This window comes from Pleurodeles waltl, chromosome 5, assembly GCF_031143425.1.
Source record: "Pleurodeles waltl isolate 20211129_DDA chromosome 5, aPleWal1.hap1.20221129, whole genome shotgun sequence".
Lineage (NCBI taxonomy): Eukaryota > Metazoa > Chordata > Amphibia > Caudata > Salamandridae > Pleurodeles > Pleurodeles waltl.
In genome coordinates, this window is record NC_090444.1 from 494,626,594 (window position 1) to 494,653,911 (window position 27,318).

The following is a 27,318-nucleotide window of genomic DNA, read 5'->3' on the forward strand; positions in this document are numbered from 1 at the left end:
TGACAGTTTTTCTGGTCTCTGTGGGGATCCATTTGAATGTTTTTCAGTATACGGAGTTTGTTGAAGCATGAGGAGGTAAGAGCGTTGATTTGTTGGGTCATCGAGAGGGAGGAATCTAGGATGATGCTGAGGTTGCGTGCGTGGTTGGCGGGGGTGGGTGCAGGGCCTAGCGTGGTGGGTCACCATGGGGGGTCCCATGTGTTTTTGTGTGGGCCAAAGAGGATTATTTCGGTTTTGCTTGAGTTGAGTTTCAGGTGGTTGGCTGTCATATATATATCACTTTTGTCAATATGTGTGTGGTTTCCCTGGGGGGAAAAGGGTCCGACTTGTCTAGTGGCAGTTTTAGTGCCATAAAGAAGCGCAGAAGGTTTATATGCCTACTGCAAAGAGCACATCTGTATTTTATGTAAATAGCTGAGTACATTAGTAAAGTCTATGGAGAGATGAAGGGCACTTTTGCTGGGTGGTAATGAGGGAATCCGAGGAGGAGGGAGTGGGAGCACCAATAATGATTGTTGGACTGGGCGCAGGAGGTGCTAAAGACTGTGACGAATGGTATGTGACAAGGTGTTTTTTGAGTGTCTTGAAAGTACGTGCTGATTGAGGGAAGAAGCGCAGGTAAGGTGGCCTCTACTGTTGCACGTATCTCACACACACCATCGATTTTGTGACTGTCTATGTAGTCTAGTGTTTTAGAGCAACAGTTTAGCCAATAGCAGAGATGGCATCCTGATGGATGACTGCTGCCTGCACTCGGGTTATAGAGGACTGCTCTGACATAGGATCAGAGACTGAGACATCAGATACTGAGACAGCATCTGAGGGATAGGACAATGGCGCAGACTCTGGGAGTGATTTTTCAGTCAGAGGAGTCCCATTCGAAAACTCCTCTTCCAGTACATTATGAGGGAGGTGATGAGGACAGTCCTGCTGTCCCTTCGCAAGCTGTTTGTGCAACTGGGTAATAGTGGGTTAGGCCAACCCAGAGAGCAGGTGAATGTGGTGGCAAGCAGAGAGAGAGTGCTCTCTTGGGAGCTCCCCAATTTAGTTCAGCCCCAAATTCCACCACCCAAATCATATTGTGGAGACATCAAAATTGTCTATGGCAAAACAAACTGGTTTTGTAAGGCAGGCACCTGTGTTTTTGGTCCTGGATTCGGCGGCCATGTAGAGAAACACACTAAACCCAAACATTTCTGGAAACTAGACATTCGGGGGAGTCCACAGAGGTTTGACTTGTGTGGATTCCCCAAAGTTTTCTTACCCAGAATACCCTGCAAAGCTGAAATGTTAAAAAAAAAACTCTATTTTTCTCGCATTTCTGTCACACAAACTACAGGAATATGCTGGGATCCACAACATTCCTACCACCCAGTGACTCCTCACCTGTCCTGATAAAAACACTACCCCACTTGAGTGCCTACACCTAGTGCCTGTGTCAGGAATGGATCACCCCAGGGTCAACAGCTGCCTCACGTAAGGACCAACATTGACCGTTGTGTGATCTATTCCTGTCGCAGGCACCAGGCCTAACCACACAAGTGAGGTATCATATTTATCGGGAGACTTGGCGGAACGCTGGGTGGAAGGAAATTTGTGGCTCCTCTCAGATTCCAGAACTTTCTGTCACCGAAATGTGAGGAAAACGTGTTATTTTAGCCACATTTTGAGGTTTGCAAAGGATTCTGAGTAACAGAACCTGGTCCGAGCCCCACAAGTCACCTCATCTTGGATTCCCCTTGGTTTCTAGTTTTCAAAAATGTGCTGGTTTGCTAGGTTTCCCCAGGTGCCGGCTGAGCTAGAGGCCAAAATCCACAGGTAGGCACTGTTTTCTATGAAAAAATGTGATGGGTCCACGTTCTGTTTTGGGGCATTTCCTGTCGCAGGCGCTAGGCCTACCCACACAAGTGAGGTATCATTTTTATCGGGAGACTTGGGGGAACGCCGGGTGGAAGGAAATGTGTGGCTCCTCTCAGATTCCAGAACTTTCTGTCACCGAAATGTGAGGAAAACTTGTTTTTTTAGCCACTTTTTGAGGTTTGCAAAGGATTCTGGGTAACAGAACCTGGTCCGAGCCCCGCAAGTCACCCCTCCTTGGATTCCCCTAGGTCTCTAGTTTTCAGAAATGCACAGGTTTGGTAGGTTTCCCTAGGTGCCGGCTGAGCTAGAGGCCAAAATCTACAGGTAGGCACTTCTCAAAAAACACCTCTGTTTTCTCCCAAAATTTGGATGTGTCCACGTTGCGCTTTGGGGCGTTTCCTGTCGCAGGCGCTAGGCCTACCCACACAAGTGAGGTATCATTTTTATCGGGAGACTTGGGGGAACGCCGGGAGAAGGAAATTTGTGGCTCCTCTCATATTCCAGAACTTTCTGTCACCGAAATGTGAGGAAAACTTGTTTTTTTAGCCACTTTTTGAGGTTTGCAAAGGATTCTGGGTAACAGAACCTGGTCCGAGCCCCGCAAGTCACCCCTCCTTGGATTCCCCTAGGTCTCTAGTTTTCAGAAATGCACAGGTTTGGTAGGTTTCCTTATGTGCCGGCTGAGCTAGAGGCCAAAATCTACAGGTAGGCACTTCTCAAAAAACACCTCTGTTTTCTTCCAAAAATTTGGATGTTTCCACGTTGCGCTTTGGGGCGTTTCCTGTCGCGGGCGCTAGGCCTACCCACACAAGTGAGGTATCATTTTTATCGGGAGACTTGGGGGAATGCCGGGTGGAAGGAAATTTGTGGCTCCTCTCAGATTCCAGAACTTTCTGTCACCGAAATGTGAGGAAAACTTGTTTTTTTAGCCACTTTTTGAGGTTTGCAAAGGATTCTGGGTAACAGAACCTGGTCCGAGCCCCGCAAGTCACCCCTCCTTGGATTCCCCTAGGTCTCTAGTTTTCAGAAATGCACAGGTTTGGTAGGTTTCCTTATGTGCCGGCTGAGCTAGAGGCCAAAATCTACAGGTAGGCACTTTGGAAAAAACAGCTGTGTTTTCTATAAAAAAAATAGGATGTGTCCATGTTGTGTTTTGGGGCATTTCCTGTCGCGGGCACTAGGCCTACCCACACAAGTGAGGTATCATTTTTATCGGGAGAATTGGGGGAACATAGAATAGCAAAACAAGTGTTATTGCCCCTTATCTTTCTCTACATTTTTTCCTTCCAAATATAAGAGAGTGTGTAAAAAAGACGTCTATTTGAGTAATGCCCTGCAATTCACATGCTAGTATGGGCACCTCGGAATTCAGCGATGTGCAAATAACCACTGCTCCTCAAAACCTCATCTTGATCCCATTTTGGAAATGCTAAGGTTTTCTTGCTACCTCTTTTTCACTCTTCATATTTCAGCAAATGAATTGCTGTATACCCAGTATAGAATGAAAACCAACTGCAGGGTGCATCTCATTTATTGGCTCTGGGTACCTAGGGTTCTTGATGAACCTACAAGCCCTTTATATCCCCGCAACCAGAAGAGTCCAGCAGACAAAACGGTATATTGCTTTCAGAAATCTGACATCGCAGGAAAAAGTTACAGAGTAAAACATAAAGAAAAATGGCTGTTGTTTTCAGCTCAATTTCAATATTTTTTTATTTCAGCTATTATTTTCTGTAGGAAAACCTTGTAGGATCTACACAAATGACCCCTTGCTGAATTCAGAATTTTGTCTAGTTTTCAGAAATGTTTAGCATTCCTGGATCCAACATTGGTTTCACACCCATTCCTGTCACTAACTGGAAGGAGGCTGAAAGCACCAAATATAGTAGAAATGGGGTATGTTCCAGTAAAATGCCAAATTTGTGTTGAAAAATTTGGTTTTCTGATTCAAGTCTGCCCGTTCCTGAAAGGTGGGAAGATAGTGATTTCAGCACCAGAAACCCTTTGTTGATGGCATTTTCAGGGAAAAAACCACAAGCCTTCTTCGGCAGCCCTTTTTTCCCATTTTTTGGGAAAAAACAAAATTTTCACTGTATTTTGGCTATTTTCTTGGTCTCCTCCAGGGGAAACCACCAACTCTGGGTACCATTAGAATCCCTAGGATGTTGGAAAAAAAGGACACAAATTTGGCGTGGTTAGCTTATGTGGACAAAAAGTTATGAAGCCCTAAGCGCGAACTACCCCAAATAGCCAAAAAAGTGCTCAGCACTGGGGGGGAAAAGGCCCAGCAGCTAAGGGGTTAAGGTGTCATGTCTCAACCATGTTAAAATTACACAGCATATGGATATCTGTGAAAAGTAAAATTTAGTTAATCACCAGAAAAATATGAGAAATAATTTCCTTAACTCTTGCTGTGGTGTCCCAACCAGTTGGGTATACTGGGACAGGAACTCATCAGTTAGAATCTCTAACTCACCTGTAGTGAAATTAGGTGGTTGTCACCAGAGGTTTCCTCCATGGTCAATTTAGGTGGAGCAGACAAACTCAAAGGAGGTCTTAACAGTACCAAAGCTAGAAGGCAGGTAAAAATCAGTTATGGAAGGCAAATGTCACTGCCAAGTATACATGTGTCAACTGACATACCTCAAACCTGTTAGATATTGCAAAGCAATCACCCAGCCTTAACCTATGTGTGGTGAAAAAGGTAATCTTCATGCCTGATGTCATTTAACCAGTTTACATAAATAAAAAAAGGCTGTCTAGGAGTATTTGTTCCTTCTTATGTTCCCTTTCGTTATAGTGGAGTATACATTACAAAATGTATAATGAAACCATTTTTTGCCTAAGGTAAACACACGTGTAGGGGAAGATTTAATTCACATGCATGTGTTGTAATGTATGTATATGCATTAATAACTTCATAATAATTAAACTAGTTAAGACATTTAGTTATATTATTTAATTTACATGGCTATTTATCTTTCTAAACATTGTATTTCAGAGACATCCTCCAAACTTCACATAACAACTCTGGCAGAGTGCGTAAATGGCAACCTACAATGTTACTGATCTTGTCACTATGCAAGAATGTAAAACCATCAGGAAAGGTTGCCTAAACCACCAAACTATCTTGTCACAACTCCTTCCTCTGAACCAAAATCCTGCAGCAAACACACCGCTGGTGAAAACTATGACAGTTTTCCATTTTGCTGCTTCTGGCTTCTTCCAACACACCATAGTATATGGCAGCGGCATGTCCCATACAACTTTTTAGTAGTGTACTACAATAATTCATAGCAGTGATGATGACCAACAGGAACAACTTCGTCCAATTTCTAGTAGTCCAGATGAACTGAACAATGTGAGAGCAGAATTTTACTTTTTGGGTGCCATTAGTGCAACCCACATTGCCTTGGTACCACCACACAACAGGGAGCAAGTAGACAGCAACAGGAGACACCTTTTTTTAATAGATGTGCAAGGGGTTGCCTACCTGATCTATACATCAGTAGTTGCACAGGTTTCCCTGGATCCACCCATAATTCTTTTGTGCTTTGAATATACATGTACAACTGCAAATGAGACAGTGTGAAAATGTGATGGCCTGGCTTGTTGGTAAATGCTCTATACCAATACATCTGATAATCGCTTTATATTGTTATATCAACCTTCCTAGCTAACTTGTTTAAGCCCTACATTATGTTTGTATTTTAGGGTTTGCAGAAGATTTGGCATATCGTAATGGACCTTGGCTGTTACCAAACTGAAAAATCCTACAGTGTGAGGGATAGTGTGCTGCAATTAACTCGTGGTCCTGTGGAGAGGGCTTTTGGGCTTCTGAAAGCTACATTCACGTGTCTTTATAAGTCTGGTGGAATCATCCTTTAGTCCCCTGAGAAAGTGTGCAAAGTAACAATGCTCCATTGTATGCTGCACAAATTTTCCCAGCGGTAGAATATTCCATCAGTCCCCGTTGATGACTACAATGAGGAAGCCCGGAGTGTTGTTGAAGATTTGGCAAACGAAGATGACAGTGGTGAGGAAGAAAGAAATCATTTATGTCAAGATGTAATCGACAACTTCTTTTTATGAGGGTAAATATTAGTTCACAGACATAAATTTAAATGTAACAATCTTGTTCTTCAGGTGACAGACTCCTACTGCTTGATTAGTAAGTTAAGTTGAAGCTGTTGTCCACATAAAATGGATTTCATTGGTGATGTCTGATACTGTGATTGCAACATGTCAGATTGGAAATCCTTGAATAAGATATTGTCAATGTGTTTTTATCAGGATGACAAGATTGGGTTTTTGAAATTGCTTAATTGTGCAAAAAAGGGTAGATGACTTTCAAAAAGCTCTCAATATGTCCATGAACCCATCCTGCACCACCCCAGACAAGGAGCACACGACAACTATTTTCTTCCATCATCTCAAGGTCATTGTACTCTCTCTACAACTTTGTAATGTCACCCATGAGCTCTTTGTTATGTCTGAGGAGCTCGATAACCTGGTCCATTTGTTCTTCATGCCTGGAGGTTGCTCTGATGATGGTTTATCTCATGGTTTACGTAAACCTATTGACATCAGTGGTCTCACTCCACTTTCCAAATGGTGGCATCACCCTTCTCATACTGCCGTGTGGCCTTGGCAGTTAGCACTATTTCTGGCTCACCTGCAGATGTTAGTTTTATAGTTATAGCTTCCAAAACAGGAACCGGGACTGGGGCATGCAATGCAGATATGGATTGTATGGCCACAGTTAGTAGTGAAATCTACTGGCTGTTGTGGAAGGAGAGACACAACACATGTGGTATAAGTATCGATACGCACAGTGAGGCTCACCCTAGCAGTCTGCCCAGACACATCTGATGGACTAAGCTGCTCCTCATCTGGATCAGGACCAGCAGGAGTTCTGTCCTTACTGATGGCTTCTGCAGGAGTTGATCCGGTGCTTGCATTTGGAGGAGTGGTTTCAGGACCTTCTGCTGTTGGAGCTGGTCCTACAATAAAATGACATGATGATTATTAGAACATCTGTGTGTAATATTATGTAATTATGTACATCTCTGCTTTTTTACACACTTAATGCATAGTTATCCGTTCTGATATTTGAAAACCACATTGGTATAGTTGCTAAATTTTAGTATATTAAGAAAAAAGAGAATTGCCCACCCCTTTGCTTATGGTATTTCTTACTTCAGGCTTACAATCATAAACCCTTCCTAAGTATGATGATGTTACATGATCAGTATTTGTTCCACATTACAGTTGCCAAACGTTATCTGCCTTGAGTGAGATCCTGCCTATAATTTGTTGAGGTCACTTACTCTGTCACGTAGGCTCTCATTATTCAAATGAGACTACTGGATTTGAGCAGTAGAATCTCCTGCGGAGTGGGAGATTGAGTTTTAATTTATTATAGGTGACACCTGTCACCCCAATCTGGGTTTTACTCCTGCTAACTAGCAGTGCCTCATCTCTACCCAAGAGCAGGCATGGTTGGGCAGCTGAGCGCAGGACAAACTTGATTCCTCAGGAAATCGTGGTTACTCAGATCTCATCAATTTCTCTCAGTTACATTAGTCTCACATATACAATGACAAGCAGAGGCAGTACATGTTTCAATAGGTTTTAATGAAGCAACTGCATCTTAGACAATAAAGCATGTACTGCAATAACCAGGACGATAAAGCTTGACAAGATTAGAATTGTGACAAGGAGAGTAAAGGATAGAAATAGCGCTACCATATTGTCACTAGAGTCAAGCAGACTAATTCCTAACTAGGCTATATTAGAGCACAGCATGTTAAGCTCTAGTTCTGCCCTTCAGGTTCCCCTTGGAAGACATCATCCCCCATACCTGAGCAAAGGCCTAAAGTCTGCATAAGCAGCTGTAGCAAAGCATTTGTAACTGTATGTGTTAAAACTACATCAGGTTCGTTGGACATTTATATGAAATGAGTTCTAATTTGAAAGGGAGGCATTCACATGTAAATACTTCAGATTGCTAAATACTTAATACTTAATAGGCCTCAGGGTACACATACATGTGGCAAAGGTTACACATTATGAGTGTGACACCACAATCACAAGTAACTCACTTCAAACAAGGTATGCTTTGAAGAGTGTGCACATGGATTATTTAAATATTATGACACTTGATTGGATACCTGCTGTATTCAGGATATGATATGATGAGGGTGACACATCACATGAAGCTATGGTATCTATTAAAAAGTGTTACGGGATTTGTAGTCATTGATCTCCAAGGTGGCAGCAGGTTTTTGTGAGCTCCAAATTTCAGTTTAACAATGCACCTACACACTAGAATAACAAGCGTGAGATATGTTTATAGGGCTACTGAAGTGAGTGGCACAATAATGTTGCAGGACCACTAGTAGCATTTAATTTGCAGGTAGTAGGAACATCCTGTACCAATGTATTAGGGCCTTGCAAGTAAATACATTTTCAAATTGTGTCTAAGCCAATTTCACCATGTTAAAAGGAGGGAGCACAAGCAATTTACTAGTGATTACAATTGGTAACATCCACAGTGTCCTAAAAGCCAACAAAAATCAGATTCAGTAACAGGATAATGAAGGGAAAACTTTGGAAATGAGCCAGGATAGACCGCCAAGTCCAACAGTGATGTAAATGATGTAATAAGTTACCAACTTACACATACATAGTTATAATAGGTGTTATTACCACTAATGATATGCAATAGGCCCATACAAGTCAATTAACAGGAAATTCATTAGTTTTTTTATATCCAGGGAAAAAGAAACTGTGCACATTATGGTTACTTGTTAGATCATTATTCAAAATGTACACATGATGTACATATTTATAGCTGTTTTGATCGCATTCTGAACAAGAAATTAGTTTAATAGGTGTAGCAACATTACAGTTTAGTAAGAAAGGCTGGGCTCCACAGACACTTAACCTTAGATTTGCTATACATCTCTAGAAAATGTATAGTTTTAAAACACATTGTTTAAAATTACAAGACAAAATTCAATCAAACATCCAGGAACAAATAGCAATTATTGGTTGCTGGCTAATGTAGTGTGCTCATACTTAACTGTCTTCACTCAACCTGAAATTCCTGCAAATCCTTTAGTATGTAGGATCCCAGACACATTTTCCTTCCAGGGCAAGAGGCAAGAGGTGCATAAGCATGGGAGAACCACCACCTGTCTGCTGTGCAGCTGTGTGAGCTTTGGAGACCAGAGATTTTACCCTCTCCAGCAGATCATTCCAGTGCTTCCTAATTTTCTTCTTTAAACACTTGCTGTTTGATTCAGCATTTAATCTTGAGATAATGGTGTCCCATATTTGCCTTTTCAGAGTAATAGCTGTAGTTTGAACAAGGGTTCTAATCAAATGGGGAACTACCCTAAAGTTCTCATCACCACACTTATAGGGTTTCTTCTTCAAGTCATTGTTTAAAAACAAAATGCAGATTGTTAGAAATGGGGTCTCTAATAGGCCTAGGTATACACCTTTGTCCAAGTAGGGACCATAATCCTAGTCAAGGTAAGTCACACACAATCCAAATTATCCTGTGCCCACCCTTTGGTAGCTTGTCACTGAGCAGTCAGGCTTAACTCATGAGGCAATGAGTAAAGTATTTGTGAAATGAATCATACAGTAACACAGTGAAAACACCACAACAATACACCACACAGGTTTAGACAAATAGATAATATTTATCTGAATATAATAAAGTCAAAACAATGAAAATCCAATGTACATAGGCAGAGTTATGCATTTTTAAATATTAAATCCAACTGAAGCCCCTACAAAACACAATAGGTCCAACTGGAGCTATCACACTTTCGTTGACGGAGTCGTTCCCAACAATCCGACACCACTGGTGCCAGTCACGGAACCACATGTATCCCCAGGTACAGTACCTTTTGGAAAGCTAAGAGCAAGAACGTCGCTGAGAGTCAGAGAGAGGTGTTGCTGGAGTCGGTGCCATGTCAGTCCCTTACAGCGTCCACGGAGATGACGCTTTGGTTCTGTGCTGTGAAGCAGGTAGAGGTGAGGCATCAGTTCCGTCCGGAAGCAGGGGGAGTTGAGGCATTGTTGTCTGGATGTGTCGATCCTTTGTGACCCGGCGGGGTCTCTGGTTTCCGTTTGTCAGTATGACCCGGCAGGGTCTCTGGTTCCCGTCCGTCAAGATGTGATGTGTTGACTTCGCAGTCTCGCAAGGACTGTGAGTGACATCAGAGAAGTCTTGGCAACGTCGGACAGCAGTCATTGCGTGCAGCAAAGTTCATGGAGCGGGAGCAGGCTGCAGCTTTGCTGAAGTTGTTCCAGCGTCGCTGAAGTTGGAATCTACCAAAAAGCTAGCCGGTGAAGTCTTTTTGGCCCTGAAGCTTTGGGAAACAGGAAGCAAGCTCAATCCAAGCTCTTGGAGAGCACTTTTGGGGGAAGGCAGAGTCTTTCTAACAAGGTCAGAGGCCCGCAGGGAACCAGGGCAACAACAGGGCAGCAGTCCTTTGCAACAAAGCAGTCCAGAGTGCCATTTGGGCAGTCAGGCAGGTCTTCTGACAGAGTTCAGGTCCAGGTCCAAAGTATCTGAGTTGGTGGGGTCAGAGACCCAGTTTATATACCCCAAATTGCCTTTGAAGTAGAAGAGACTTCAAAGAGTAGTTTTAAAGTGGACAAGTTCTCCTTTCAGTGCAGTCCTGTCTGCCAGGGTCCCTGTAGGTTTGGAGGTTCATTGTGTGAGGGAAGGCCACTGGTCTTTGAAATGTAAGTGTCAGGCCCTCTACCCTTCCAGCTCAGGAATACCCATTCAATATGCAGATGAGGTAGGTGTGGCTGAGTACCCTGTGTTTGTGGTTGTCTGGGTGAAATGCACAAGGGATCTGTCAACCAGCCCAGCCCAGACATTGATTGGAGACGGGCTGTAAGGCACAGATGGTTCTTAAGTCCAGAGAAATTTAACTTTCTAAAAGTGTCATTTCTAAACTAGTAATATAGAATCCACCTCACCAATAAGCAGGAATTTCTATTACCTTTCTGGCCATGCTGAATATGACCTGGTTACCCCTTTCACATCAAAATCTACTACTCAAAAATGATATGAGGGCAGGCCTAATGCTAGCCTATGAAAAGAGCAGGCCTCACGTTAGTGGAAAACAAATTTAGGAGTTTTCCATGACCAGGACATATAAAACACATATGTGCATGTCCTGCCTTTTACCTACATAGCACCCTGCTGTATGGGTTACCTAGGGCCTATCGTAGGGGTGACATATGTCCAAAAATGGGAGGTGATAGGCTTAGCAAGTACTTTTGAATACCAAGTGAAACTGCACACAAAGGCCTTGTAATTGCAGACTTGAGTCGCGGTTAAGGGGCTACTTATGTGGGTGACACATCAGTGCTGCAGACACACTAGTAGCATTTAATTACAGGACCTTGGCACTGGTAGTGCATTTTACTAGGGACCTAGAAGTAAATCAAATATGCCAATTGGGTATGAACCAATGTGACCATGTTAAAGGGAGAGAGCATATGCACTTTAGCACTGGCTAGCAGTGGTAAACTGTGCAGAGTCCTAAAGCCAGCAAAAACAGTGTCAGAAAAGTGAAGGGAGACTGGTAAAAAGTTGGGAGATGACCACCCTAAGGCTGTCAGGTCTAACACAGATAAAGGGGGTTATTCTAACTTTGGAGGAGGTGTTAATCCGTCCCAAAAGTGACGGAGAAGTGACGGATTTACCACCAGCCGTATTACGAGTCCATTATATCCTATGGAACTCGTAATACGGCTGGTGGTATATCCGTCACTTTACCGTCACTTTTGGGACGGATTAACACTCCTCCAAAGTTAGAATAACCCCCAAAGTATGTTAAAGAAGGAAATGTAGGGAAAAGGTAGCAAAAAATACAGGAAAAATAATGTGAACAAAAAAGATCCCTCTCTGCTGCTGCTTGCTTGTGAGAAAAGCAAAGGAATATCATGGTATTTTATGGGATGTATTGTATAGTGTGCTCTGCAGGTGCAATAACTTAAAACATCACTATCAAGTGTGTGACTAAAGCATCCACCTTTTAAATGCAAGGCTACAACAAGAAAAAATGTTCCATAATACATTTCGACTGGCAGAACACTGCTGTGAGCCCACACAGCTGACAGACATATATACATTTGGGAGGAGGAATCCTGCTATGCCATCACTGACAGAGCGTTATCTGATGGCAGAGGATTATTCGCCGTCTGTGTGGTAGACCTGTTAGTATGACAGATCTACCTCTGACACGAGAGACAGCTGCTTTTCCCTTCTATATGCAAATCATACTGGAGTTACTATGCCAGGCCAGCGGGCTGAATTAAACATCAACCATGGTGGATGGATGGGGTGAATGCCAAGATAAAAAATGTGCCCTAAGTCTTTTTTATAACGCTCATAATCCTCCAGTGGTGCAAGACTGGAGCTGAAGTTACAATGAAATAGGACACCTTGCCATGCAGACCTGCTGATGGCTCTAGAGTTCTTGGAAGTTAACCAGCTTAATAAGTTCAAATTTTTCAGTGTTCTTTGAGGAGTTCATTGGAGTCAATTCTAAGGCTGACAGGACTGCAAGGACATCAACTAGGGGCTAAGCTTCATTCCAGAAGAGGCCACAAGCAGGGTCCAGTGAAAGTCTGTTTGACACTAGACAGCTTGGTACTTCATTAAAATGTCTCCTTGCATCTTGTTGTGCCTCTGAAGCCAAGCAGGGGGTCTCCTAGCTGACTTTTGGAGTACACATCTTTGTCCTTGGTACTAGAGGAAACATATTCATTCCTTTAGGGTTCCTTTCAGGTCACTCCTCTTCACATCTTCCTCAGCTTTCAAAAGTATCCTAGAGAGTGTTCCCTGTCCTGGCACTTTTTTGTTTTACACTACCCAGTGGGTGTGGGTGACTCTTTAATACTCCCTAGACAATGTGGAAATGTTCCTAAGACAACTTTCACCACTTTCAAAGCACATCCTGTTTGCCTTAATGTGAACAACCCCACAGATCACCACACTCCTACAATACCTTCCTACCCTGTGCAGAGCTCTCTTGTCCACCAAGAGGTGTGGCCAGGTAAATGAGCAGTCCCCTCCCCTGTGTCCACTCCAAAACAATTCTGGGTCTAGCTTGTCTCCTGCTGGGTTTGGAGACAACCTATCTAGTGTATGCCTTAAGGACTAAGGCTTTCCTTCCTTTAGAACTCCCTTTACACTAAACTATGAATGGGCAGGCCTTCTCTCTGTCCCTTTTAAGTCAATGAGGTTTTGGTGTCTACCCCAACTGTCCATCCTGGGCTGATAGGTATCAGATGCCCCACACCCACCTCATCCTGTTCCCTAGCTTAGGCCATTGGTCAGCTCTGAGAGCATTCTTAACACATCATTAAGGCCAAACACTTGCTGGGTAACTCTTGAAGTTACTTTTTACAAAATAGTTATTAAAAACTAGCATCAACAATAAAAAGGGATTTTCTAAATTATAAAAAATGTATTGAATGACTTTATTAGCTCTTGCTATTAAAGGTTATATATTAAAGAAAATAATCTGCACTCATATGTTTGGTAGAATACAGCTACATACCAATGAAAATAGCTTTTACGGGCTATTCACTGGAGCAATTTGCAACTTTTGTCTTTTAAATAAAAGACACTATGGGGGTCATTATGACCCCAGCGGTGAGAGTAAATGTGGCGGTAGTACCTACCGCCGCATTATGAGAATGGTGGGTTGGCTGCAGCCAGCCCACCACTTCACCACTCATACCGACAAGGCGGTATCAGCTGCCGGGCCGGAGATGTCATTCTCCAGCCCAGCTCCGGCATAGTACCGCCGGCTGCATTATGAGCCTGCCTACCACCATGGTTTTCATGACATTAGCAAAGCAAAGAAAACCATGGCGGTAGGCCCTACCTGTGACAGGGAATTCCTTCCCTGTCACTGGTAGGCGGCTCCCCCACCCCCAATACACACCAGACACCCCTCTCCATCCAAACTCCCCCTTCCCCCTCTGATCCTCACACTAGCCCCCCCACCCTCAGACACACACACACCCGCAGACACGCAACATGCATACACCCAATCACACATACTTCCAGACATGCTCGCACACATACTTACACACAATCACACTGACACACAGACACGTACTCACTTCACCATTCTTACATGCTGTAACGAAAAAATATGTGTTTTGACCACTGACTTCGTGTTGCACCACTTTGCACCTTGCTTAGCTGTTCAGTGTTCACCAGTTACAGACTCCATTTTGTGTTCAGTTTAGCCTGCGCTTCATTCTGCCTATTGACTTTATCTTAGCATTCGACACTGCCATGTTAAAAGCTGCAAGTGATTTTCCACGTTGTACACTGTGCATGCTGTCTTGTTTTCATTCACCAAGGGCTTTGGCTGATAAGAATGTACGTCTTGGGATTGTGGCCACATCACAACATGTTATTTTCAAAGCTGGCCTAAAGTAAACAGCATTTTTTTAATAATAAACTTCTGCAGGGAGAGGGAAGTCTGGATATTTCCTGCCTTGTTTGTTTAAAGTATAAGAGTCAGAGACCAGATTGGCTGGGGACAGAGCAGGTTTCATGCACATTCAGGACGCTGAAGTGTGTCATCCTTCCTGTGAGGATAATTGATCTCTCTCTCCTCGATCGATTCTGGGATCTGGCGATCTGATGCTGACAGGAGGGAGATGAAGGAGTTGGCCCTTGCCTCATGGTGATGCATACTTTTTAATTCATTATTTGCTTTGCATTGTAATATAGATATGTATATTTGCTGTGTATATTGCAGTGGAGAATCATTCATGTATGTTTTCATTTTATTGCTGTGACCATTTATAAACTTGTGCTTTCAGCATGCCAATCTCCTTTTAGGAACCTTACGTAGTGAAATAATAAATGTCTTCTTTGGACTAAGAGCAGTGAGTATTTCAGCTCGGTCATTAGTGAAAAGCAAAACACATGCATTCACTCACACTCATACACCCACGCAAACAACACAATACACACAAACACATTCACAGACGTACTCACACACACACACTCACACACTCACACACTCATACACATACACACACAACACCCCCCACCAACCTCCCCTGTTGGACTTACCTTTGCCAAGGAAGTCTTTGGCAGGGAACAGAAGGGGGCGCTGCTACTGCCAGCAGTGCTCTGCCAGGCCATATCACAGGTCATGATACGGCTGGAGGCGTTCAACTGGCTTGGCAGTGCTGGTGGTAGCAGTGCCAGCTTACCACCATCCTCCAGTATGATCACTGCCGGAGTTCTTGTAGCGGAAGTCCGGCAGTGATCAAATGTTTCAGACCCCCAAGCCCTGGGACTACCACCTACTCGGGGCTATGCATGTTGGAGGGGGACCTCCAACCCCCAGGCTCAGCTCCTGCTATGTCCAGGGTTGGACACCACTGGGACATAGCTGTTTGCTGTGGCTTGTCTACAGCTTTCACAGCTGCAGCCAATTCACAGCAAACATATCTCTACTTTCTGACAGCAGGACCTGTCAAACCAGTCCTGCTGCCAGAAGGTGGTAGCTTTCATCTGTCTTTCCTGCACACATAACTCAGTGCAGGGAAGACAGATGAAAACATTGATCCAGCAAGCAGGGAGCTGCAATGAAAAGCAGCTACCTGCTTGCTGGAGAAATGCCAGCTCATGCAAGAGGCTGGAGCCAGCTGGGACTGCTTGGGACGCCTTAAGGTTCCCCTTGTGGTCCCAAATAGTCTGTAAAGGGTGAAAAATTGTACTAGTTGGCAGGGACCATGGGGGAGGCCTTGAGGTTCCACCTGCATGGTCCCAGATAGCTTGTAGTGGGCAAAAAAAGTAAACATTAAAAAAGTGTAGCATAAATTTAAAGGTCACATACCTTCATACTGAGAGTTGAATATTCAACTCTATGTGCATTCATAGTCATTTCCCTCCTTTAATTTCTTTTCAACTAAAAATATTTAAGGCTCATACTGAAAGGTTACCTTCCTCTTTTTAACTGACAAATACATTTTTCTCTTCAATTTGTATAGAAATATATAATTCTATATATGTCATCCATCAAAGCCTAAAAAACTATCTATCTCTCTGCCTCTCCCTCTCACTCTCTTTCTCTCTCTCTCTTTTAATCTCTTTCTCCCACTTATACATCCACTCAGACCATTACAAATCCACTCAGACCCACTCAGACACTCATGCACTCACTCACAGACCCTCTCAGACCCTCATGTACACAGTCACAGCTGCAGTCAGACCCTCAGGCACCCACTCACAGACCCACACTGACACTCACACACCTACTCACAGACCCACTCAGACACTCATGCACCCACTCAGAGACCCACTCAGACACTGACACATCCACTTACAGACCTACTCAGATACCAATGCACCCACTCAAAGACCCACTAAGACACTGACACACCCACTCGTAGACCCACTCAGATACTCATGCACCCACTCAGAGACCCACTCATAGACTCATGCACCCTTTCATGGACCCATTCAGACACAGATCCACCTACTCACAGACCCACTCACAGACACACACCCACTCACAGAGCCACTCAGACAGTCACATACCCACTCACAGACCCACTCAGACACTAACACACCCAGTAGGAAAGCCATTCACACACTGATGCACCCACTCACAGACCCACTCAGACACTCACACACCCACTAACAGACCCACTCAGACACTAAGGCACCCACTCAGAGAACCACTTAGACAGTGATACACCCACTCACATACCTACTCAGACACTCATGCACCTACTCACAGACCCATTCAGACCCTCATGCACCCACTCATAGACCCACACAGACCCACACCCACTCACAGACCTACTTAGCAACTCACAGTCCCAGTCACAAACACACTTAGCCGATGACGCACCCACTCACAGACCCACTCAGACACTCATGCACCGACTCACAGACCCACTCGGATACTAATGCACCTTCTCACAGAACCACTCAGATACTGACACACCCACTCACAGACCCACTCAGACACTGATGTACCTGCTCACAGACCCACTCACAGACTCACACCCCCAGTCACAGACCCACTCAGACACTCACATATCCACTCACATAACCACTCACTGATGTACCCACTCAGAGAGTCACTAAGACACTGACCCACCCTCTCACAGACCTACTCAGACACTCATGCACCTACTCACAGACCCACTCAGAGACTAATGTACCTTCTCACAGAACCACTCATATACTGACACACCCACTCACAGACCCACTCAGACACTGATGTACCTGCTCACAGACCCACTCACAGACTCACACACCCAGTCACAGACCAACTCAGACACTCACATATCCACTCACATACCCACTCACCTATGTGCCCACTCACAGAGTCACTAAGACACTGACACACCCTCTCACTGATCTACTCAGACACTCATGCACCCACTCACTGACCCACTCGGACCCTTAAGCACGCACTCACAGATCCACTCAGATACTGATGCACCCACTCAGAGACCCACACAGACAGTCATGCGCCCACTCACAGGCCGACTCAGACCCTCATGCACCCACTCACAGACCCACACAGACACATACCTACTCACAGACCGACTCAGCAACTCACACACTCACTCGCAGACCTACTCAGACACTCACATACCCACTCACAGTCACTCAAACTGCCACACACCCACTCAGAGACCCAGCCAGACTCTCACACACCCACTCACATACCCACACAGACACTAACACACACACTCACAGACCCATTTGGCGACTCATGCACCCATTCACAGACCCACTCAATGACTCCTGCACCCACTCAGAGACCCAGTCAGTCACTCACAAACCAGCTCACAGACCCACTTAGGCACTCAAGCACACACTCATAGATCCACTCAGGCTTACACACACACACTCACAGATCCACTCAGAGACTCATGCAGTCACTCACAGACCTACTCACAGACCACTCGGACACTTATGTACCTACTCAAAGAGCAACTCAGAGACTCATGCATTCACTCACACACCCAGTCAGAGAATCATGTGCCCACTCACAGACCCACTCAGAGAGTCACGCAGCCATTTACAAACCCTCACACACCCTTTGAAAGAGCTTCGGAGATAGCTATGCACCCACTGAGAGATCCACTCAAAATGTCATACATGTAGTCACAGTCACACTCAGAGACTCATACATGTGTGTATAGAGCTATTTAGGAAGTGATGTCCTTTGTGTGATGTAGAAAATTCCTTATATAATAGTTATGAATTTTGAATGGGATGTTGTCTATTGAATGCCTGCTTTTGTTTTGCGCAATTGAGACTATGTTTGACACCAGCTGACCCTTGACAGTGTTCATGCTGGCTCCTGTATCATGCAGAGCATCCAACCTTTCCCCATTAATGGTAACCCACTGCCAATACTTGGAAGTGTTGGAAGGCATGTGAGAGTTTGGCACCATGTCTGCATCCCCCAGGGATACTAGGGTTACCATTGTCTGTTCCCCAAAACTATTAGGATTACCTCCTCCCGAGCGCTACACTAGCCAACCCAGGTGTCTGCTGAATATTTATAGTCACCCTTAGAGTAATCATACTTGGAGCACTCTCCACATTGGGCAACCCACCTCCCGGTTTTGTGATCAAAGAACCCTTTCTTCTTACGATCAGACTGGAACTGGTTACCACTACTCCCTTGGGAATTATTTTTGTGGATTTTAGAGAACTCCTTATTTTTAAGTTTTATTCCACCCTCTTTTTTCTGTTGGGAACCTTGACCACCTTTGTGGGTGTCCCCCCAGATACCTTTCTGGACACTCTGGTGCTAGCCCAGAAGTCCACCCCCTCAGCAATCTTCCTAGGATCAGTCAGTTTACTGTCTACTAGGTGCTGGTGTAACCTTACTTCCTGGAGTAATCAGTGAAATCTCTCCAGGATTGGTTGGGGAGCTTTTGACTGTCCCTGAATCTTTGGCGATACATATCAGGGGTCAGTCCAACTTTGACAATCAAAATGGCTTTCATGGGAGTGTACCTGGTCTTGTCCCTAGCCTCAAGTGTTGGCATGTGTTTCTACAGGCACACCCCCAGTGCACTTCAGGAACCCCATATGCCCTCAATGCAACCTCATAAGCAGAGAACCACTTGTCAATGTAATCTCCCACAACATAACTAGGTATCAAATCCTTGGGTATACAAACCTTCTGGTACTGTACGTGTGGTGCCACCATCACTGCTTGAATCTGCCTTACTGGGCTTGAATTCCAGCTCCTTTAGACTCAGTTCATGAGCCATATTTAGCTTCTTTTTAACTAAGGCTCTTTCAGCCTCAGTCTGCCTTTAATCTCTCCTCTCATCTGCCCCTATTTTCAATCTTGCCAACGGCAGCTGGCATTCTTTCTCCTCTCTCCTTTCTTCTTGGGTCAGGCCATTACTTGGGACACTGCTTTCTGCCCTTGCAGGAGGCACAAATCCAGGGGCGTCATCCTCAACTGCTGTTGGCTGCTCCTTTGACGAGCCATTCTGATGCTCCCCCAACTCACCATGCTCTTGGGAGCGGGATTCCACCCAGACCCTCAACGCCTTTTGGTACTCTCCCTTCTTCACGGGCAGCTACCCAAATCTCTTTGAAAAAGCTCTTCACCTTGGTAACTGTGTATTCCTCCAGCTTAGCCAGGTCAAACTCCCCAGCTCCACTTGTGGACCCAGCCAGAGACTTAGGCCCTCATTACAACCCTGACGATCGGTGATAAAGCGGTGGTAAAACCACCAACAGGCCGGTGTTAAAAAAAGATTGAATTATGACCACAGCGGAAAGCGCCCACACAGACAGCCACTTTAACACACTGACCGCCAAAGCGGTAGCAGCAAGCACCACTGCGGTAACCTCCAGTAGCCAGGCGGAAGACAATGTACCGCTCACTGTATTACAGGCCTATCCGCCATGTTTTCTGAGGCGGTGCCAACAACATCAAAAGCACAGTGGAAACAGAACACAGAAGGTAAAGGACTAACCTCGAGAGACTTAAGGGAGAACCACGACGCCATGGAGCCCGATTTGCACATATTTCCCATGATTGTATACCTCCTCATTCACTACCAACATCAACGCTGGCGAAGACGACCACCGTGAGTACTGCTGTTTAGCACACAAGGGAGGGGGAGGAAAAAGAAAATGACAACACACGCAACACCCCCACCCCTACCCCCAACACCATACACACAAACAGATGCAGTAACAATACTAGAAATTTGTGATTCAAAATCAACACAGTATATACATATATATAAATGGATGGACACTGCCCAGTCCTCAATGTCCGTGGGCCACAGGGCCACATCACATAGGCCAAGGCCCCACTTGACTTCTGCAACAACACGGAGAGAACACTGCAGGGGCATCAGGGGCATCAGGTCGAAAATATACAGGCACCCAGAGGGATGGGGAATGGGGGGCACCTCAGCCAGAAGATGGTACAACACCACCGGTCCTGGAGAGGGCTACATGCCCATCACTCTGCCCTAGGGAATGCAAGGCCACAGTCTCTCAAGTGGGTGGTTTGCCCACTGCTTGGTCCTGGGGACTGTAAAGCCACAGTCTCTCTAGTGGATGACTTCTCCACTGGTTAGGGAGGCGGCCTTGTGCCAAGTGTGTTTCATCCTGGGAAGGATGGGGTGAGTGGATGGCTTTTTCCACTGGTTCTGGAGGGGGCCTTGTGCTCAGTGTGCTTCATCCTGAAAAGGATGGGGTGAGTGGATAGCTTCTTCCACTGGTTCTGTACGGGGCCGTGTGCCCTGAGTGCTTCATCGTGGCAAGGAGGGGGTGAGTGGATGACTTCTTCCACTGGTTCTGGAGGGGCCCTTGTGCCCAGTGTGCTTCATCCTGGCAAGAAGGGGGTGAGTGGATGGCTTCTTCCACTGGTTCTGGAGGGGGCCTTGTGCCCTGTGATGTAGATCTTGGGGAGTGCAAGGTCACAGTCTCTCACCTGGGTGTCAGACCCAAAGGATTTGCAGGGCCCAGGATGCACTACAGCCCATGGAGGTAGGACTACACACTGCCCGCCGGTGGTGACGGCTTCTCAATGGTAGCAGTGGCGGTGCTGGTGGCGGGGCTGGAAGTGGTGGGGGGGGGAGGCTCCAGCCCTTCTCCTGCAGCCTTGGACAGCTTCCCACTGGGGCTGCTGGCAGTGGTGCTGGTGGCGGTGCAGGCAGTGGTGGGGGGAGGCTCCAGCCCTTCCCCTGCAGCCTCGGAGAGCTACCCACTGGTGCTGCAGCTGCTGGCAGTGGTGCTGGTAGGGGTGCTGGTGGCAGTGCTAACAGTGGTGGGGGAAGGCTCCAGCCCTTCCCCTGCAGCCTCAGACGGCTGCCCACTGGGGCTGCTGCTGCTGGCAGTGGTGCTGGTGGTGGTGCAGGCAGTGGTGGGTGGAGGCTCCAGCCCTTCCCCTGCTGCCTAGAACGGCTGCCCACTGGGGCTGCTGTGGCTGACAGTGATGCTGGTGGCAGTGCTGGTGTTGGGGATGCCAGTGGTGGGGGGAGGCTCCAGCCCCTCCCCTGCAGCCTCAGACGGCTGAACCGCTATGGTTGGTGGTGGGGGCTCAGAATCAGCCCCAGCACCAAGTCTACTGTCCTTTCTGCCTGCAGGTGCAGGCCCTTTGCCCTTCGCCTTGGCAGCTGGTGGTGCCTCCTTGCCCTTCCCCTGGGCAGCTGGTGGTGCCTCTTTGCCCTTCCACTTGGCAGCTGGTGGTGCCTCCATGCCCTGCCCCTTGGCAGCAGGTGGTGACTCCTTGCCCTTCCCCTTGGCAGCTGGTGGTGCCTCCTTGTTCTTCCCCTTGGCAGCTGGTGCAGGCACACTGTCAGTTCTGATGGTTGGTTCCCTGGAGCCTCTCCCACCTGCAGTATCTGCCGACACTAATGTAGCTGTGGACTGGGTGGCTGAGGTCCTGGGTTCTGACCACCCTGGCCTGACGTAAAGGAAGGTGGGGAGGGGTAGGCAAGAAGTCAACGACAGAGAGAAAAAGCTTCTTAGGGACACTGGGGTAGGAAGAGGGTAAAGGTTTTAGAATGGAGGAAGAGGAAGTGGTTGTTGGTGATGTCTGTCTGCTGTGTTTGGGTGCAGGTGCATGAGCTGGATGCTGTTGTGAGGTGGATGGCTGTTGGGTGTCTGAGTGCTTGCGTTTGGGTACCTTAAGAGGGGGGACATGGGATGTAGGGGTGGTGACTGCCGTTGAGGGGTGTGTAGTGATAGGTGTGATGGGGGAAGTGGATGAGGACGTAGTGCATGCAGGTGTGAGTGGAGAAGCTACTGGGAGGGTGGTGGATGATGAGGAGGAAGGGGGCACAGTGGAGGCAGTGGATGTTGGTATGTCTGCATCTGGATGGTATGTGTGTGAGTGCATGTGGGATGATGTGTGGTGCTTGTGTTTGCCTGAGCCACTCCTGTGTGCTGTCTTGGGTGTATGCTGGTCTGAATGTGTGCTTGGGATAGGTTGGGGTTGAGGGGAATGGGACTGGGCAGAGGAAGTTGTAGGTGGAGGCTTGAGACAGGGACAATGGCTGTCATCAGAGAGGAGGCCAGAGCCTGGATATCTGTGCCCCACTCTGCCACGTGGTGTGTTGACTGCAGCCAACTACAGGTGATTCCTCTGTATACATCACTGTACAGTTGTATTGCAGTGTTTAAACCTTCTTAAACGTACACATTAAAATCATTTGACATACTCCATACTTGTATTTTTTCAAAGGGTCTTTATGTAAGTGTTAAGAGGTAGAAGGGGATGTGCAATGGGCTGGTTTGATGATGGAGGAAAGTCCAGGATAGAGTCCAGTCTATTTGTATCACAGATGCATTGTCCAAGGGGGCATAGGAAGGGGAGCAATGGCAGTTCAAGGTAGACAGGGTGACAGAGTGGGACACAAGGGTGACAATTAGGAGAGTCTTATTTCCTGGAGGAGGTCTTGACAATGTTCTCTGGCTTCTGCCTGGATCGCAGGGAGCGTTTGTGGGGTGGTTCTCCTGCTGCAGGGGGAGGGGTGCTGGTGGCCTGTTGTTCCTGTGGCGGGGCCTCCTGTCCACTAGCGGCAGCGGAGGTGGAGGGCTGTTCATCGGTATGGCTAGTGTCAGGGGCTCGGTGGTGTGCCACTGACTCCCTCATGGTGTTGGTCATGTCTGTCAGCACCCCTGCAATGGTGACCAGGGTGGTGTGGATGTCGTTCAGGTCCTCCCTGATACACAGGTTTTGCCCCTCCTGCAGCTGCTGGGGGTCCTGCAACTTATACAGTATTTGGCCCATCATCTCCTGTGAATGGTGGTATACTCCCAGGATGTTGGTGAGCCCCTCGTGGAGAGTCAGTTCCCTTGGCCTGTCCTCCCCCTGTCGCACAGCAGTCCTCCCAGCTTCCCTGTTGTCCTGTGCCTCTGTCCCCTGAACCGTGTGCCCACTGCCACTGACCCCAGGTCCCTGATTGTCCTGTGTTTGTGGGTTTGCCTGGGGTCCCTGTAGTGGTGGACACACTGCTGATTGACGTGTCCTGGGGACAGAGGTATGGGCCCGCTGGGTGGGTGCTGTGCTGGTGTTTCCTGAGGGGGGAGGCTCTGTGGTGGTATTGGACTGTGCCTGGGTAACCGACTGTCCGGAGACCCCTGATGGGCCAGGTTGGTCATCCTGATCCAGGAAAGCAGATCTGCTGTCATCACTGTGGGCCTCTTCTGGGGGTGGACTGGATATTGCTGCCACCTCCTCTCCGATGACGTTGGGTGGGAGAACTGTGGGGATGTAAATGCAGTGTTATTGTTTCTGCGTGTGACATCTTGTGCATGGGTGTGTTGCCCTGTATGGTTGTTATTGCCCTGTCAGCTTTGCCTTGTGTGAGTAGTGATTGTGCGGGCCAGGTGATTCTCTCTAATGTGCATGCCTTAGTGATGGGTGTCCATGCAGGCCTGTGATGGGGGTCCATGCATTGGTGTTGCATGCAGGACTTGGTATTCGGATGGGTGGGTTGTGATGGTGAGGTATATGTGTGGTGGTAGAGTGATGGGGTGAGGGTAAGGGTGGGGGTATGTGATGGCATGCAGGTAGGGGGGTGAAAGTAGTAAAGAGTTGACTTACCAGAGTCCAGTCCTCCTGCTACTCCTGCCAGGCCCTCAGGATGCAGTATTGCCAAGACTTGCTCCTCCCATGTTGTTAGTTGTGGGGGAGGAGGTGGGGGTCCACTGCCAGTCCTCTGTACTGCTATCTGGTGTCTTGCAACCACGGAATGTACCTTCCCTGGTAGGTTGTTCCACCTCTTCCTGATGTCATCCCTTGTTCTGGGGTGCTGTCCCATGGCTTTGACCCTGTCACGATTCTCCGCCATAGCTCCATCTTCCTGGCAATGGATGTCTGCTGCACCTGTGATCCAAATAGCTGTGGCTCTACCCGGATGATTTCCTCCACCATGACCCTTAGCTCCTCCTCTGAGAACCTGGGGTGTCTTTGTGGTGTCGTAGGTGTAGTGTGTGTGGAGTGATGTGTTGGGGTATGTCCTGTGAGGTGTGTGTATGGGTGATGGTGTTCTGTGGTTCTGGTTCTGTAGGTGCTCTTGGTGTCTCTCTCTCTCTCTTGTCATTTTTTTTTTGTCGTAAAGGGCTGTGGGTAATGTGTGTGTTTTATAGTGGTGTGGGTGTGAGGTGTGTGTATGTATGCAGTTTTAATTGTCCAATGAAGTGTTGTTTTTTTATGTGTGTGTGTAATTTGAGCGCGGCGGTATGTGCCGCCAATGGTTTACTGCGGTTGAATGTCCGCAGTAGTGATTCGTGGGTCATAATGCTGTTGGCGTAGTTCTGTTGGCGTAACAGTATGGGTTTTGGTACCGCCAGTTTATCACTGACCTTTGGGCTGGCGGGCTTGTGTGTGTGTCTGTATAGTGACAGATTGCTATGTGTGGGTCATAATATAAATAGCGGTAAACCGCCGCGGTGGCAGTATGTTTTCGGCAGTCGGCATGGCGGTAAGTGGGACTTACCGCCAATGTCAAAATGAGGGCCATAATGTATAGGATAGATTAAAAACGCAAAGTACGGAAAACTTCAGAAAACAATTTAAATTATCTTTAACTCTTTAACTGTGGGTAGGTAGTGTACACGTAGCAATTGTCTGGCACTGCCCTAACACAAGTCCTAGCCTCACTGCTGAACACTAATGTTGGAAATTGGGTTTAAAGTTCTGTGAGAAAGTTGCCTCTTTCTAGCATGGTTAACTCAATTTTTGGCCTGTTTGTCAGTGTGTTTGACTTTGTAAATGGGATCCTGCTAACCAGGACCCCAGTGCTTATGGTTTTTGGCCTATTTTTCAGTATGTTTGACTGTTTGTCAGTAGGTGTAACTGTGTCACGGGGGATCCTGCTAACCAGTACCACGGTGCTTATGCTCTCTCTTCTTTAAATGTTGTCACTCCATACTGGTAACACAGTATTTCATTCCAAATTGGCATACGGGTGCCCCCTTATAAGTCCCTAGTAAATGGTACTTAGGTACCCAGGGCATTATGGTTCCAGGGGATCCCTATGGGCTGCAGCATTACTTTTGCCACTCATAGGGAGCCCATGCAAAGACTTTGGCAGGACTGCCATTGCAGCCTGCATGAAATGGTGCATGCACCCTTTCACAACTACTTTCACTGGACCAGGTCACTTATAAGTCACCTATATGTCAGGCCTTCAAACCCTGAAGGCTGGGTGCAAAGTACCTGTGTGTGAGGGCACCCCTGTACTAGCAGATGTACTCCCACGTTGTCCAGGACCATTTTCCTGGACTTCGTGAGTACGGGGATGCCATTTTACTCGTTCACTGGACATAAGTCAATACCTATGTCCAGCTTCACAATGGTAACTCTGAATATGACCATATAAGGTGTCTAACACCTGGGAATTGTACCCCAATACTGATTCTAGTATTGGTTTTACAAGTCCATGCATTCTGGAGGCTCCACAGTGGACTCCTAGTACTGCCATACCAACCTTCTGAGATTTTCCAGGCACCCCTTGCTGCTGCCACCTCACAGACAGGTTTCTGCCCTACTACTGCTCAAGCAGCTTGAGCTCAGGAAGGCAGAACAAAGCATTTCCTTTGGGAGAAGGGTGTTTCACTCTCTCTCATTGGAAATAGATGTTACAGGAATGGGAGGGGTAGCCTCCCAGAGCCTCTGGAAATGCTTTGAAGGGCACAAATGGTGCCCTCTTTGCATAATCCAGTCTACACCAGTTCAGGGACCCCCAGCTCTGGCACAAAACTGGACAAAGGAAGGGGAGTGACCACTCCCTGTCCATCACCACCCCAGGGGTGGTGCCCAGAGCTCCTCCAGAGTTTCCTCGGGCATTAGCCATCTTGGATTCCAACGTGCGGGGACCCTCTAGAGACCTCTGAGTGGCCAGTGCCAGCAGGAGAAGTCAGAGACCTCTCCTGATAGGTGCATACCTGGGTTGGTAGCCAATCCCCCTCTCAGGGCTATTTAGGGTTTCTCCTCTGGGTGTTTCCTCAGATTCTGTTTGCAAGATTCCTCCAGGACTCCTTTGCATTCTCTGCTTCAGCTCTGGTGCGAAACTGGACAAAGGAAAGGGAAGTGACCAAACGCCTGTCCATCGACGCCCCAGGGGTGGAGCCCAGAGCTCCTCCAGAGTGTCCCAGTGTTTTGCCATCTTGGAGTCTGGGATCATCTCAGTGGCCAGTGCCAGCAGGTGACGCCAGAGCCCTCCCCTGATAGGTGCTTATCTGTGTAGCTGATCAATCCCCATTTCAGGGATTTTAGGGTCTCTCCTCCGGGTGTTTCCTCAGATTCAGATTGCAAGACTCCAGCAGGAATCCTCTGCATCCTTTACTTCATCTTTGACCAATGAAACTGCATCTGGACCCATCAGAAACTCTACAAACTGCAACGAAGAAGCAAAGACGAATTCTGCAACATTGTATCTTCAGCTCCTGCCAGCAACTGCAACTGTTTCCAGGTCAAGCATCCTCCGAGGACTGCCTGTCTTCAGCCTGCACCAGAAGAAGTGAAGGAATCTCCCTTGAAGTGAAGGAGTCACTTCCCTGCTTCAGCAGGCACCCCTCTGCAGCAATGACAGGTGGCATAGGTTCCCTCTCCTGACAACGAGCATGCATCCAGCAACACGAGTGATGGACTGAAGTGACCCCAACTGTCCCAAGTTCCAGCTTTCCAATTTTGGTGGAGGTATGAGCTTGCCTCCCCACGCAAGACAGTACCGCCGTTCACCACGTAATTTGCAGTTGCCAAGGCTTGTGTGCAACCTTCCATACAGTTCTTCATGCACAGAATTAGGACCCCAGCACTCCATCCTGTAACACACAGCTTCCTGAGTGGTTCTCCAGCAGTGTGGGATCCCTGTGTGTTGTGCTGCGTGTGCATCTATTTGTATCTTCTTTGT